Consider the following 17,423-nt stretch of genomic DNA (forward strand, 5'->3'; position numbering starts at 1 on the left):
CTGAAGCAAACTGGAGGCGTGGGTAATATTAACTGAATCCTTCAAAATCGTTTTTACTAAGTCATGGTCAGAGCGTCATATAGCTTTGGATCCAGGAGGTGACTAGCTGCTTTGGCCAGGAGCCCTAGCTTCTGGGCTCATGTTGGCCAGTAACTAACTCTGTATTGAATGCTGGGAGGCAAGCACTTACATTATCTGGCCCACTGTAAAATAAACTAAAGATCCCCTCCATCTTTAAAGTTCAGCAAATCTTTTTATTCACTGGCTTGATAATAAATAATCACGGGTTAGATTGCTGTTCCATTAGTAATGCTACCCACAACAGATAAAATTTACTGGAGGCAATGAAGGAAAGATTTGATGGATTGTCTCTTAAATCACACTGGAATTTCCCCAGATTAGTTTGGCGGTAGGGTATAGCATCTGAGAAATGAGGAGGTTTAACCATACCATCTCTAAAAGCTAAGCAACGGCATTTTCACCTTTTCCAAAGGCAAAGATAGCTCCTGCTTTCATTCTACAGTAAAATTATCTTCAAAGTATCCCTCCTGAGTGTTTTCATGTCTAATCCTACTCTGTATGGCTTGAAGAATCTGGAAAATGTATACTTCTCAAAATAGTATTCTAACAGGGAATCTTAAGTAATCACAACTTTCTTTTCACTTTTATTCTCTTACTTTTCGGTTACCAGTCTTCCAAATTTTTGTTTCTATATTATTCAGAGTAACTCTAGATGCTATTACAAGTAAATGGCAAATTTTGCAAGGATATATGCACTAAAATTTATTTCTTATTCCCATCATAGTCTGTAGGTAGCTGTTTCTCTGTCACAGCTCAAGGACTTAGGATCCTTCTAGACTGTGGCTATGCCAAGTCCTAACAGCTTCTAGCTGACAGAGAGAAAGAGACAATGGAGAAGTCCCACTCACTTCTTAAAAGCAGGGCCAGGAAGTGAAACACACAACACTACCCACATTATATTGGCAAGAACTGATCTCTTGGCCACACCTGGATGCTAGGGACACTGGAAACATAGTCCCTGTCAGGGCAGCTGCTTCCCACTGACAAAGCCACACCGTGAAAAGAGGAGTATAAATTTTGGTATAGAACTCCACAACTCTCGGCCAGGCACAGTGGCTCACACCTGTAATCCCAGTTCTTTGGGAGGCCGCGGCGGGCTGATCACTGGAGGTCAGGAGTTCAAGAGTGGCCTGGCCAAAATGGCAAAACTCCGTCTCTACTAAAAATACCAAAAAAATTAACCGGAGTGGTGACACATCCCTGTAGTCCCAGCTACTGGGGAGGTTGAGGCATGAGAATCACTTGAACCCTGAAGGTGGAGGTTGCAGTGAACTGAGATTGGGCCACTGCACTGCAGCCTGGGTGACAGAGCGAGACTGTATCGAAAACAAACAAACAAACAAAAACCCTCACAACTCTGTCTCATTTACTTGGCCTTATTGCTGCAAAAATTATTTTAAAATATCTAAGTAAAGTATGTAAAAAAAAAATCTATCAAGATATAACATTTATTCTTACATGCATTGATTTTCTCATTCAACAAATGTTTATTTGATAGTCTCTCACGTGTATAGCTCTCTCTATATATTTTAGCATTGGGGCTACAATAGTGAAAAAGAAAGTCCTGATATTTCTGCCCTTATAATATAGTTATAGCTATAGATATTAAGTGCATAGCCAGGCACATAATCACACCCTTGGAAAGTACTAGAAAGGAAACAAACAAGTGCTAAGATGCTGAGTAGCTGATGGCTGGTGAGAGGCTTCTTTTGATTGGATAATCACAGAAAGCTCCTCTGAAGACAGAAATTTAATCCTAGACATGAAATATAAGAAGGAGCTAATTATGCAATAAACACAGTGGTGAGAAAAACATATACAAAGGCAGTTAGATGGAAAAGAGTTGGAAGTGTTCTGTATATATTTTTTTCAAGTGGAGATTTTTATCTTTCAGATAATTAGATTAATCACCTTGCAGATTACAGATAAATTACAAAAGGAAAAGGAAACATTTAAAATGAAAAAATCTGGTGGGTAATACCTTGCCTAAATGATCAGACTTCACATTACCTTTAATGGAATAAATTAACAGTGTGTTCCCTTGCTGTGATACACTGAGGCCACATCAGCTCTATAGTGTTCTTGCAAAAATTAAACACTTTAATCTGAAGCGAATCTGCAAAAACAATCAAACAAATCCAAACTGAGAGATATGCTGCAATACCATGGACATGGACTCTTCAAAATGAAATTAAAAAGTCATGATGGCTAAATTCAATATATGGTTCTAAATTAATCATGAATAAAGCATACACACAGGTGACAACAACAGCAAAAAACAGCTATGAGGAACCTTATTGGGATGGTTGTGGAAGTTTGAATATTAGTGTATAATAGATAATACTATTTTATCAAAGTTAAATTTATCAAAGTAATGAGTGTGATAACATTACTGTGGCTATGTAGAAGGTTGAACTTCTTATTAGGAAATATATGCTGAAGTGTTCAGGGGTAAAATGTGAGTAAACACAGGTAACAAGTGTATGAATGTTCGTTGTATTATTCTTGCAAATTAGGAGGAAATAATTAGATTCATGTTTTTAAAAGTTACTCAAGATGCTGTGTGGGGAAGAAATTGGAGAGAGATGACTGGGAATGCAACAGAGTAGTCATATGGCTGTGACAGGGGTCCAGAAGAAATGCTGGTGGCTTTCCCCTATCACTAAAGTGGACATTAAGAGTAAAGTTGAAGGTAGACTCAGGCCAGGCGTGGTGGCTCATGCCTGTAATCCCAGTACTTTGGGAGGCCAAGGTGGGCGGATCACCTGAAGTCAGGAGTTTGAGACCAGCCTGGCCAACATGGTGAAACCCCGTCTCTACTAAAAATATAAAAAAATTAGCTGGGCGTGGTGACACATGCCATCTACTTAGGAGACGGAGGCAGGAGAATCACTTGAACCTGGGAGGCAGAGGTTGCAGTGAGCCAAGATTGTCCAGCCTGGTGACAAAGTGAGACTCCGTCTCAAAAAAAGAAAGAAAAAGAAAAACAAAGTTGAAGGTAGACTCAAATGTATTTTGGAAGCAGAAGTAACGGGTTTTTCATAGATTGAATATGAACAAATGAAAGTGAAAAAAATAATAATGACAAGGTGTTGTACTGCACAAAATGTATCAGTCTTAGTCCATCCAGGCTGCTATAACAAAATATCATAGACTGGGTGGCTTATGAGCAAAATAAATTTCCTTCTTACAGTTCTGGAGGCTGGAGAGTCCAAGATCAAGGCATATTAAGTGGTTGGTTAGGGCCCAATTTCTGGCTCACACATGGTGCCTTCTCGCGGTGTCCTCACACGGCAGAAGGGGTGAAGCGTCTCTCTCAGGTCTCTTTCATAAAGGCACCAAGGCCATTCATGAGAGTTCTGCCCAAAAGGCCCTACTTCCTAATGCCATCACCTTGGGATGAGGATTGCAACACAGGAATTCGAGGGAGATATCAACCTTCAGACCATAGCAGCATGCTAGAGGTGAATCTCAAATTTCCCTTAGATACTTAACTGCAGAGCCAAGAGAAATGCATGATTCACATACACAAGTTTTCCAATGTCCAGAGGATACAGAAACACCCACAGCTGTGTCAGATGGAGCACAGTAATTCTTAGCAGAGATGTGCAAAGTTTTTCTCTGAATTCTCATAAAGAGAATCATGACAATGTAAATTTCATCCCAATACATTCATGCACGTCCAGTGACCACACTACCAACAATTTAAATTACTCAACTGGGCTTTGGCAAGTAGACGTATTATCAACTGACATCTTCAGAATTCCTGTGGAGAGAAAACCTGCTAGGCTTGAAACGATAAGCTTAATGCAATTTGAAGAGAATAAGCAGTTTTGTTCAGTTCAGGCCAACATGTTACTTGGTGTTTTATGCAAGAGCTGTGATTGCAGTCACACTGAGGAAAAGATTCAACGTGAATGGTAAATTATAAGAAATGCCCACACTTCCTATTTCCTAAATCTATTTTAGTTGGTGGCAATTACGATTTACTACGCAACACTCAAAATACAAACGGTGCTATGTGAAAGGATGTATCAGTGACAGATTTGCAACCTCAAAGCGTGACTTCAAAATATTGGTGCGGGAAAGGTTTCCAGTTCCGGAAGGCGGTTGCGACATCCCGTGCACAGCCCCCGCAGGTGAGGGCGGCGGCGGGAAGAGCGGCGTACGCCCTGGATGTCGCCACGCGGAGCCAGCGGGAGGCGCCGGAGCGGGCATATGGAGGAGGCCTGCGGTGCCAATCGCACGATGGGATGGCACAGACAGCGAGCACAGAGTGAGGAAATACTGCTACGCAGGGAAACTGAGAGCATAAGGCCGGGAGGAGAAAACCAAGAAGGAAAGCCAAGAACTTCAGGAACATGAAGAAGCAGGGTTATGTGAGGAGAATGTGCGGGCATCCTCTATCCCCGCTCCAGCTCAGCCCAGCCTCCTCTGCCCTGGTCTCTGGCCAGAAGGCGGAATCGTCAGTGGCTCCTGTCCCCTCTGCAGCCACTAGGTTTCAGCCACCAGAGAACAAGCCTAAAGAGAGGTTAGTTTCTTCCCTAGTGCTGGGTCGTGCTGTGGTAGTGGTTGCACTCTTAACTGTCACTGTGGCTATAGCTATCAGCGGCTCCCACTGGGATGTGCCTCCTGCTCTTGACCCTGGCCCTGTAGCTGGGAATGGCTTCCCCCTATGGTTAGCCCAGGGGTGTGGCATCAGCCCTTATGTGTTCCCCTTAATTCTGCTCAATTCTTTGAAAGCAATCACTTTACTAAATGCTCAGGAAAATGCCATCCGATTCTGGCTGGTATCCTGACTCACAGGGAAGTTGAGAGTACCCATATGCAATTTCAAGGAGAGTGATTAAGCACATAATGGAAACCATGCTGAGGTACACAGTGGATAGTACGGTTCTGAAGCGGGAAACATAAATGATTCTCCATATTCCAAACAGAAAGATGATGGATTCCTTCATTTTCCCATGCTGGCACTAATCTTCAGTCCTTTATGACACTCATGATCTCTGGGATTCCTGCCTAGGAACTAGTGCCTGCTCACCTTCAGGTATTTGCATGCAGACAGGTAAGAACTCGGAGCTCTAGGTATTCAGGATCACGAAGGAATTTATTTAAGAGAATTTCATTTCAGCACAGTTGCATTTATCTGGGTGAGCATCCCAGTTTCACCCAGGTACACATATTTCAGAATGAAACTTCAGAACTTCCTAATTTGTGCACCCATACTCACTCTTCTTTGGCTCATCTGCCCTGGTCTTTGCAATAATACCAGACAGAAAAGACTGCTGATCATTATGTATACATTTAAAATATCCAGGAGAATGCTGTATGTGTTATATGTATCTCATGCACAGTAAGAATGCAAACTGTGTTGTATTCACAGAATAGACGTTATGCTTTATTCTAAATAATTAGAATAGCCCACATTGTATTCTAGTCTCTATGATTATAATTATCAAAATAGATTCTAAAAGTTGCTTATTTGTAAAAACGGTCGTGTGAAATTAAACACACAGACAAAAACACACACAAAAAAATCTGCCTCCCTCTCTGGCCTCCCTCACCTCCACCCACATGAGCTTTCTGCTTCCTCTATGAAGTGCCTATGATTGTCGCCTTTAAAGGGAAGCTAATGCACATAGAACATCAGTGGAGTACAGAGGATGGGAAGAATCTCAGCTACAATACCTAAAATTAGAAGTTGCTCTTGAAATCTGTCCCAGAAATAAAAGTAATCAGAGGACTGTACTTGATTGAATTCAAGTGACACTGTTTTAAGCACAAACTGCACAAGTGAGGGACACTGGTACCTCTTAGACACAATAGCAATGGCCCAGAATGGTTTGTTATTAAAACTACTCAAAATTCCTTTTAAAGGAAAGAAGTGCTTTTCTTCTCTTCCACTCTACTAGGAGCAATTTTTTTCCATCTGATAAAAATTATGGTTCAAGTTTCATGAGACAAGGCTTTAGAAAAATATCTTTTACTCTGTCAGCACTGACATTACAAGTTTGCGTCAAACTACGATGAGGATGGTTATTATATAATATTGGAGTTATATTGCACAAGAGAATGTTTGGAAGAAATAAATGGAAGAGAACTATAAAATAGGAAAGGGCTAACTCATGTCACTTACACATGTAGAAATATTATTCCTGTAATAATAACAAGAACATTGAGAAATAAAGCCAGGATAAAGAAGGGAACTTTAAAGTTTAAGGGAAAAAGATATGTCACATGAATGATGATATTACAGAAAACATGTGTTTAATCATACTATCTCTAAAAGCCAAGTAACTAAATTTTAACCTTAACCAAAAACAAGTATAATCCCTTTTTACTGTGCAAAATTCTCTTCAGTGTCTCCTACTGAATTAGGCAGTGTTGCTATGCCTAATTCTACTCTGAAGAGCCAGCTTTGACAGGTAAAGTTAAAAAAAAAAAAAGATGATGTGCAGGAAATGAAAATAAATAATTTCTAAGACAAATATACCAAGAACTTGAGGCCAAGGCAGCCTCCAATGGAGAGAAGAAATTCCCTTGTGACAAGGAAGATATTATGCAATCTTGTTTTAGTCATTCTTAGAAATCACAGCTGCATTTGACAGAGCAAAATCTGGAAACCATAACATTGGAAGACAGAAAGCTCAAAACTTTCAGATAAAATTTGAACCAATCTAAGGCGGACAAAGTGTAGTCTTTAAATGTAACTGGTCAACTCTACCTGGGGCCAGAGGGGATGAGAATTATCAGAAAAAAACAGACTTTTAGAATTGCTTTATAGGGGAAGATGCCAGAATAATTCAACCTGTAAAACCATTATAAAATACTAAGAAATGTCACATCATACCAAGAGTAAGAAAGCTCTAATTCACAAAAATGATCCCATTCTGCCACCCTTGAAAAGACTATCTGGTTATCTAAACAAGTTGACTCTAGAAAGACCATAGACATATTTTCCCTGAATTGTATAAGAAGGTTTTCGATAGTGTACTATACAAGGGGTAACCTATCAAGTGATTATTAAACTTGGAAAGCGAACACAGACCTTGGCCCATTAAGTACAGCCCCGTGGGCTGCATCAGACAGAAGGAGCCAGCCAAGTGCCACCGAGCAATCCATTTGAGGAACAATTTGATTCTCTCGTGGATTAATGAGGTAGGGAAAAAAAAGAAAAGAAAGAAAAAGAACAGGCAGTAAAGTCATCCCATTTGCAGATGATGAAATATGGGGAGAGCATGTTAAGGAGAGAAGGCCACATCATTTATCTCAGTGGGGAGAGCTCCATCGTGGCTGCATTTTTCAGTCATGTGGTACTGTGCATTGGGGCTTTCCAATTCCTCCTGACAGACAAATTTGCTTTTTCTTTAATAATACATTTGTGGAATGCTTTTCTTCCTAACAGCATAAAGTATTTTTGATGGATTTTATTTCATTTATCCTCATCAAAATCTGTGAGTTCTCAAAGGCCAGGTAAACTTATCTTTTTTTTTTTTTTTTTTTTTTTTTTTGAGACACAGCCTCGCTCTGTCGCCCAGGCTGGAGTAGTGCAGTGGTGCAATCTCGGCTCACTGCAAGCTTCGCCTCCCAGGTTCATGCCATTCTCTTGCCTCAGCCTCCTGAGTAGCTGTGACTACAGGCTCCCGCCACCACACCCAGCTAATTTTCTGTATTTTTAGTAGAGACAGGGTTTCACCATGTTAGCCAGGATGGTCTCAATCTCCTGACCTTGTGATCTGCCCGCCTCAGCCTCCCAGAGTGCTGGGATTACAGGCTTGAGCCACAGCACCTGGCCAAAACTTACCTATTTTACAGGCAAAGAAGAGAGTTGTATGAAGGTCAACTGATCCACTCGACCCAGGGTCGCAGGGAAGATACTGCACCTAGTTAATGGCGGATCCTTATCAGTGAATATACCAAATAACCATGGAAGGTGTTAGAGACTGTATTATTGGGTATTCTGGCAGAGCAATGGTATATGATGCTTCTCTTCCTTTAGGCTTGTCACTCTAGCCTGGGATTTGGCAAACTATGGCACATGGGATATAGCTTCTTTTAATATGTCCTACAATTTAGAACTTATTTTTACACTTTTAAGTGGTCAAAATAATCCAAGGAAGAGTAATATTTTGTGACATGAGAAAACTATATGAAATTCAAATTTCAGTGTTCCATAAATTAACTGATTGTCTCCAGCTGCTTTTGTGTTACCAAGCAGATCAGAGTAGTTGTGACAGAGATTGTATGGCCCATAAAGCCTAAAGGATTTATTATTTGGTGCTTTATAAAAAAATATTCACAGACCTTTGCTCTAGGTCAATGGGTTTCCAACCTTCCTTCCTTCTTTCTAACTCCTTCCTCCTCCTCCTCATCCTGTTTTTCTTCTTCTTCTTCCTCTCTTTTTTCTCTCCCCTCCATTCCTACCTACCTCCTTTCTTTTCCCCTTTCTTTCCTTTCTTCATTTCTCTCTCTCTCCTCCCTCTCTTCTTTCTTTTAGCAGTTGGCCTTTCAATCAAAATAATCTTTAATACAGACCTGGTGCTCCCCTTTAAGACCCTCCTGTCACACACTGCTCCCCAAAGTGAAGCTAGAAGCTTTTTCTAGAGTCTACCTTCACAATGATGAAGCCAAGGGGTCAGGATTAGAGTTTCCCTTACTCTTAACCCATACTAAATAGGTGAGTAAGAATGGGTAGCGGCTGGCACCGTCTTCCTACTTAGTGAAGAACAGTTTCTCGGTCAGGTGTCTCCTTCTCCATTGGATTCAGTCCATTGTGACATAAGCATGTCTTATGAATCTTTCCACCCCCAGCTTCTGAAACTTGATAGGACTTTATAAATATTAACTTAATAAATGTAAATGGCTTAAAAGAATGAATGACCCATCACCTAAGTCCAATCAACATCTAGCATAAAACATGAAACCTCCATATTTTCTACTTCTTCTCCCATTTCCTATCTATGATTGAAAAGGTGCCTTTATCCTTCTGCAGAGCTCCCTGAACTCATAAGAGATTCATTGAAAAGAGTAAACATACAGCATCCATTTCTAAAAGAAAAATACAGGTAAATACTTTTTCCACTGGTAGAAATGATATATCCAACCTGAAATTAATATTTATAATCATTAGTAAATGAACTCTTATTAATCAGCACTGGTAATTCCACAATAATTGAGAAAAAAATTTAAAACAAGTCAACAATAATTCTGCTCTGGAGGGAAACTGGGGCCAGTTTCAAACCTACCCACTAATGAGTTTTTATTTATGTATTTATTTATTTATGTATGTATTTATTTATTTTGCAGATGTAGTGGCTCGTCCAGCAATAACCAACCAAACAAGCCATGTTTCTGATTGTTGAATGTTATCAGATTCTATATAAACAACAAAGTTCTTACATCATTCTCCATAATTCAGGAGAAAGTGTTAGAATGTAAAAAACATAAACCACATATAACCTTTGCTCTTGTATCCTCCTGTCTGCTAATGGTCTTTTTTCATATTTAGTATCAACCAAATCCAAAAGGCAAAAATGCAATTGGAGATGAGAGTCAGTCCTCCGCTCAGATTAGCCACATTTCTCATGGATTAGCAGATCTATGAGATACAAGAATTGATCCTATCCTTTGTGATGATGGCTTTGCTGCTGCAGCAAAGAAGATAAATGGTGACTTCAGACTATGATTAACCCAAAATGAACTGTTTTAGTCGGTGCCCAGGCAAGCAAAGAAACCCTGTTCAGATGAAAGTGTGAGGAGACAATTTACAGAATGGGAAGGAACTATTTATGCAGCTGTATTAAAGGAAGCTCCAAGGGACATTGAGACAGTCAGAGACTAGCAACAAGGAGAAGTTATTAACAGCCCTAGACATGAAGAAGGAAGGGGAGGGAATAGTCTTAGAGGATTCTGATGAGATCTAGAGCCATGGAGAAGAACCACTTCACAGAAGCTGTAGTTGAGGGATCGAGGTATTACCAGAACCACAGCATAAAGCAGGATGAGAGTGGTGGAAAAAAACAACAAAACAAGCAAGCAAACAAAAACAGTCCCTCTCTTCTCCTGCCAGGCAGAGCTTCCCATTAACTGATTCCAACCAGAAGCCAGAGGTCAAGGGAACCTGGCTAATATAGCCAGTAGAGGTCACAGAGAGCATGGAAGTCTTCTCCCTCTCCCTGTCCCAGGCAAGTGTAATGCAGAGAAGACAGAGAATGGATGGAGGACAACCTGATTTAAAATGACCAACACAGGAGCCAAAATAAGAAGCAGTTGTTTAGATTCTGCTATCCCTTATACTCAACCACTCTATACCCTAACTCTCTTCTGCATGCTTTTATACACTCCAAGTAAAAAAGAACAAAGTCATAAGCAGTTGGATTTGCTAAGCCCTTCTCCTGCACTAATGCATTAGTGCAGGAAAATGATTATCCAGCCCTAAAAAACCTACTTGCTTGAAATTTTCAAAATATCTCTTTTTCATTTTCTACCTTCACCTAGGGGGCCCAAGGAAGTATCTTGGGTAACAGAGTAATAATATTTTAAATTGTCTATAATTTGGCTGGCATTGAGAAATCTTAAATAATTGAATATCCTGTACCATAGAGGGCTTCCGTCTATTCTGAATTCTTTCTTTAATATGTTACTTTTTAATAGCCAAACCCATAGGATGATGAGTTTACTTCCTGAGTAAGCCTCACAATTCTAGGAGATGAAACACTGTGCAAAGTAAAGTCCACAGCTGGACCTGCAAACAGAACCCACAGGTTTGGGTCCTAGAGCCTTCGCTTTTAGTACTTGGGTGATCTTATGCAAGGCTCTTACCTCTCTGGCTTCAGTGTCATCCTTTGTAAAATGATGGAGTTGAGTAGCATAAATTCTGGCTTTCCTTTTAGCTCTGACATTCTGTGACTCTATGTTTCTACTTATACTCAGGCAGCTGACAGTGTTGCATTGCAGAGAGAATATATTACAGACTTAATAGTGCCTGGTAAGGGACATAGAAGGAGAGCTCCAATACTGAGAATCAATACCCACTAGCATTGAACAGAAGAGGGAAAGTGCAGAGGGCAGTCAATCAAGGGCTAATGCAAGGCAGACAATGTGGCCAAGGCCAGAGATGGAAAGAAAAATGAGGAATGTGGGTGGGAGGGATGGGGGTGATATCAGGATAAGGCTCCTTTTAAGAATAGCTGCTCATGGTAGGAAGAAATAATGTGTAAATCATGGTTTTATAGGTCTTAGTTTTTCTTGCTTGAAATGTTACAGGTTTGTCTGTTACTGTTAGCTATTAACTAGAAGTTGGCATATTGTTCCCTAGTCCTTGGAAATATAGTTGCAATAGACAATATGGAAGTAAAACAGGTTTGGGCCATCACATGGCTCACCCATGGCCAAGAATTCCGAAGCACATAGTGTAAACTTAGTTGTGTGGTTTGTTTGGATCTAGTTTCCCCTGTGTCTCCCTGCAGCAGCTACGGGGATTATTAATAGAAATTCTGTACTAGGGAATGCCTAGTGAGTTTAGCAGTAGGGAAACCACCTATGTGTGATGATCAAAAATGTATATGTCAAGATGGTATTGCGCAATATATTAGGAAGGAATTATTATTCTGCTTGGTCAAATAATTTATTCTGTCTCCTTTTGTGACCAGGTACTTTGAAAAATGCTTAATGCAGTGATAAAGAGCCTGCCCAAGAGTTTAAAATACAATAAAAACAAGAACGTACATCAATTGTTGATCCCATCTGATGGCAGTCTGTCCTTGAGCATATAGCTAAAAGGATTTTCTCTGTATCAAGTGGCACAACTACGGTGGACATTCTGGAAACTAGGTAGGTGGCTGAGTTCCTCACTGTCATATAGGAAGCAGTGAGGGCCTGGGGGCTGTGGGTTAACAGCTGACTTTGATAATACCTGTGACTACCTTCTTCTAGCCACTGTTCGTTTAATAAACCTCTGCACCAGACAGAAGATTGCTGTATATTCTGTTTCTTTACTGACATTGCAAATGAGGAACACTACTCATTAAGGAATTTAGTAATTCTTGAAAGAGGGAAGAAAAAGAAGCTGGTATTTTTTGTGACTGAAAGGAAAACCAGAGAGAGAACATTTCCCAGATCACAGAAATCACAACTAGAAAATGCAGAATTTAACCCTGAGTACTTGGTATTCTGCAGACCATCCCCTAGGATCAATGCAGATAACAATTATCAATGCAGATAACTTCAAGGCTCAACACTGCTGGAGCTTCCTCATGCTTCATCAAGAGCCATTCAAATTCCTTTGAAGATGAATAAGTAAACATTGCTTAATTCCAGCCCTTTTTCCTTAGTGGTTATTTTTCCTGCCTTTAAATTGGCTCACTGAGAACCCAGGTTAAAAACAGTACACCAAACTCATAATTCTCTTTATTATATGATGTATGTGATGTTGTTGATTTCGTTCTAAAATCTTTGCTCAGGGCAGAAAGCAGCTTTTTGGTAATTTCATCTTCTCCATGACTCAGGTTCATTACAGCACTGGCCTTAAACTTGAGCTTGTGTGGATTTGAACTTAGAACTCTGGCTTTTCAATTCATGACCTTAGAAACAGATATTACTAAGAAAAGCCCACTGTAAGGTTTTGTTTTGTTTTGTTGCTTTGTTTCAGAGGCTAAGCATCAGGCATTACCTGTCAGATTTTCAAACTAGAGATCCTACATAATAAAACAATATCTATAACTGAATAAGTTTGGGGGAGTTTTGTTTAAAAAGAAATTTGAATAAATATCTCTTCAGTTGGGAGCATAAGAAGTCTTCCAATAGTGACTATCTTGAGGGATCAGCTGTGTAGCTATATTCGAAGTATTTGTAAGCTGATAATGAAAGCCAGCCTTATTCATTTATATTCATATTTTACACATATTTCTCTGGTGTTTTGCTCTGAATTTATGGAAGACCTTTACATATTTTAGATAATCCCGACACTATCCATATGAGATACATGGATAAAGATTAAGATGATGGGGAAGAGGCCTCTCTGATTGTAACTGTAGTCTAAATCTAAAGGAAGACTTAGAGAGAGAGAGAGAGAGAGAGAGAGATTGACATTTTTCATATATAAATTCTTTCTGGAATTATGCTATGTAAGTTTGTATCGCTTTCTCTACCACCTCCTCCAGCTGCTCACTAAAATATTTTAGTCTGTTGAAATTGTTTTTTTCTTTCCCGGCCCTGTCCAAAGACCTCTTCCTTCCTAAACCTTTTCTTGGTGCTTCTCTCCATAAACCCATGGAACTTGATTTTTACCTCTGTAACAACATCTACTGTATTCTATTTTGTACGATGCTTATTTGTGTCTTGTTTAACCTTGACTACAGGTTGTAAGTTCCTTGGGGGTAGATCACATCTAATTGATCTGTTTCATCCAAATTGATCTGTTTCATCCATATAGCACTTAATGTAGGATCTGGTCCAGAGTCGAAGCTAAATATCTATCTGTTAAATGAATCAAAGGAAAGTTTGAATTCCAAATTTGTTTCCCTGTAGGAAAATCTGCAAATAAAATCTTTTCTGAATCTTCCCTTCCCTTACCCAATCAATTCTAAATGTTCAGTCTTCCTTCCTAATGTTTCTTGAATCTATCATTTCTTCTTCTCTGCCATTGCCCCAGCTTAAGTTCTCAGTTTGGTTCTCCTGGGGTAGCTTTCTATCTGGATTCTCTTCAGACTTCACTCTGCCTTTACTCCTTCCTTTTGACTCACTGCTTCAACTCTTCTTCACCTACAGTTTTCTGTGTAAAATAAATAAAAAACAAGCAAAGACACCCAAAGTCAATGTCCAGTGTTCTTCATTGCCTGCTAAATTATAAACTCTTCCAACACAGGAAAGCTTATTTCCCTGTACTGGCTGACATAAAAACGCATATGCTTGTCTAACTGGACTTTTTGTTGGTTCTGGAAGGTACCTAATCCTTCTGCTATGTCCCTTTTCTCATGCAATTCTCGAATGGCCACACCTGTAAACTGCTATCTGCAACTATTGTAATCTCACTTGTCTTTCTAGCCTAGTCTGAGGACACAATCTTTCACTAAGTCTTTATTTTTGTCCCATTCCCTAAATGGCATGATCTGTCCTTTGTTGAGAATTCCTCTCTCTCTCCGTCATTTGAATTCTTTCTAAATCAGGAATCATGTCAGATTCATCTCCGTATAACCTACAGCACCTGTCAGAATGCCTTGCACATGATAGGTTTCAATAAATATTTGATTGAATTAAGTCTCCTAAAATTTATTCATATTTATCCATAGAATAGAAAAGACCATTTGGTATTTCTCTAATTCTCGATATCATCTTGCAATTCCATTTTATTTCTCACTCTCAGAATGTAAATGTCACTTTACAATTCCCCAAAGGAACCTAGCTTCTTTCATTTTATGTGCCTTTGCTCTATATCTGCATCTCCTTTCTCTGCCATTTTAATTCTTTCTTTCACTTCTCTTCCACTATTTCCCTTCCTTCAGCCTTGTCCAAAACTCTGAGCAAACTAGTACATCAATCTAGAACATCTGACATCAGCTCACATGATCGCAAAAATTTCTTTTAGTTCCATTAAAAGTCAACAGTTTAACAAGTCAACAGTTTAACAAGTTTCACAACTTGAGAATCTGTTATGAGAAACTTAACACTTGTCTTCTGGTTAAGCTTTCTTATTTTTAACTCTGGTGTTATTTTAAAGCTGTACAGAGGTCTTTGGGGCACTAGGAAAGAAGAGTGCAGTAATTCATTAGCCAATGAAGCTTCCATCCTGGCGTGAGGGGGTCAGTGTGGTCAAGGGAAGTGTTGAGATAAAGATGCATTTATAGCTACATAGCAAAATTGCAGACTGGGAAAATCCATTGTCTGGATGCTCCAAGGGAGGAATGCTGCCATGTCTCCTTCTTGTTTCCATCATGTATTTGGGGAATATTTTATATTTTTGTCATATTGTGTAATAACAATGTTGCCAGTTCCCAAGTTACCATAAGGGATTATATATCAGTGCAATGTCCCAGGAATATGAATTAAGTGAGACCTAATTTTGAAAGAACTGTGTATTGCAAAATTTAACTTTGGCTTACTCTTCAGATCTAAAAGATGACAGAGGAATAAGGAAAGTTTATGCAGGGGACAGATGGAATGAAAAGTTAATGCTTGCTAGGGTCTGAATGTTTTTGTCCGCTCAAAATTCATATGTTGAAATTCTAACTAAGGTGACGGTATGAGGAAGTGGGCATTTTAGGAGATGATTATATCATGAAGGATGAGCCCTCATAAATGGGATTAAATGCCCTTATTTAAAAATACTTCAGAAAGCTAGCTTATCCCTTCTACCATGTGAGGACACAGTGAGAAGGTGCCACCTAGGAACCAGAAAGTTGGCCCTCAGCAGACACTGAATCTGCTGGCTTCTTGATCATGGACTTCCCGGCCTCTAGAACTGTGAGAAATAAATTTCTGTTATTTATAAGCTACTCAGTTATAATATTTCGCTACAGCAGCCTGAACAGAGTTGGACATTTCCAATCCCCAAGTAAATTTTTGAGGCACTTTCCAGATATCATTAGAAATGAATATGAAAATGAGAGAAGCAATGGTGATTTGAACCATATTTCTCCACAGAAAATATGTGGCAGCAGCTAGGGTAAAAAATAAAAATAAAAATAAAAACAAAACAAAAACCCAAATCCCGTTCATGTAAAATAGTTACCATGTGATGAAAATAAATAAGATAAAAATAGAACATATTTTCATTGATGTCAATCATTGTGTATCAGTCATAAATATTACATTACATAATAAAATGTATATTTATTTTATGTAACTGTTATTAGTTGAATTAATCTGCTCTTAGGAATCCATTCTGAGTCATGCGTAGTTGTATTGGTAAATCACTTAACAATAATGTAGGTAACAAGAAATATCTCCTTTCTTCCTACCTCTGTCTTATTATTAAACCAGGGGGATATACAGTTAGTATACATGACAATGACACAGCCAGGGGACAGGAAACTGGATTTTCTTTGATATATAATCATGTTCCCACTGCTTCAGTTGTTCTGCTAAAGAAACTTTATTTCTTCCACAAAGCATATCATAATATATATGTGTTTCATAAATCCTCTTACCATCGTTACAAAGCAAATAGGAAACACATATTTTTATTTCTTATATTTGAATATATAGGCTAACCTAATAGAGGTGGAGAGCCATTTGCAATGTCAAACAGACCTGGCTTTGAGGCTTCCATTTTCACTGATTAGCCATTTAACATTGGGCAAGCTCAAATTTCTTCATTCTGGATGTTTAGTACCTATCTATCTCAGAGGTTATTCTGAGGAATTAATGAGGATATAGATCTAACACACATACACAAACACATACAAATGCACACACACACACATAAGCATCCATTGCACATGCACACTTTCAGGAATAGCCGGCACATTGTAAGTGTTCATTAAATGTGGCTGGTAGTTGTTTTATTATAACAAAAGCACCTACTTTTTCTTAGTGTTTTCAATGATGCAATTGCAGTGTTCAATACCTCCTCCTAGATGCCTGCAGTCAAGTACTGGGATCCAACACCTGCTGGCCTGCCATGGATACTGGACAATGATCTATCTTTCGCCTTTCATGAACTCTGCATGTGCTTGTACTGTAGTCAAGATGTTGTCAAGAAAGCTATGAACATCCCTGTTCTTGTCATTATATTTAAACAAAGCATTTGGCTGTCAGGCCATTTTCTTTACATTTTGTTTAGAAGTGAAAAAAACCCAAAATACTTAGCAATGCCTGGCATGTAATGAGCTCTCACAAAACATCAGCATCAACACTCTTGATGGCCTGAGCTTTAAATAGTAAGGCTCACCCTGAGAAAAGGGAAGATGGAGAAATGGGCAGGCTTTATTTTTTTAATATTTTATAACTATTATTCACACAACTATTACACCATTGCCATGTTTTTAGCCTTTTTTCTTGAAATAATTTAAAATTTTCAGAAGAGTTGCAAGAAGAGTACGAAACATATTCCAGTACAGCCTTGACCAGTTGGCAACATTTCACCTCTGTCTGTCCCTCGCATTCTCTCTCTGCTTCTCTTCCTATGTCTTGCTCTCTCCCTCTCCTCTTCTCTTTCTTTACATAGACAATTTTTTTACACCACACTCCTTTACCCAAAATGCTTTGCCATGATGTTTTTTGAGTACAAATACATTCTCAGCACAATTATCAAATCCTGGATCAATATAATACTATTTTCTCTATACTGTCCATGTTAAAATTCACCAATTATTTCTAAATATATCTTTATAGTGTTTATCTTC

The sequence above is a fragment of the Pan paniscus genome, chromosome 11, assembly GCF_029289425.2.
Source record: "Pan paniscus chromosome 11, NHGRI_mPanPan1-v2.0_pri, whole genome shotgun sequence".
Classification (NCBI taxonomy): domain Eukaryota; kingdom Metazoa; phylum Chordata; class Mammalia; order Primates; family Hominidae; genus Pan; species Pan paniscus.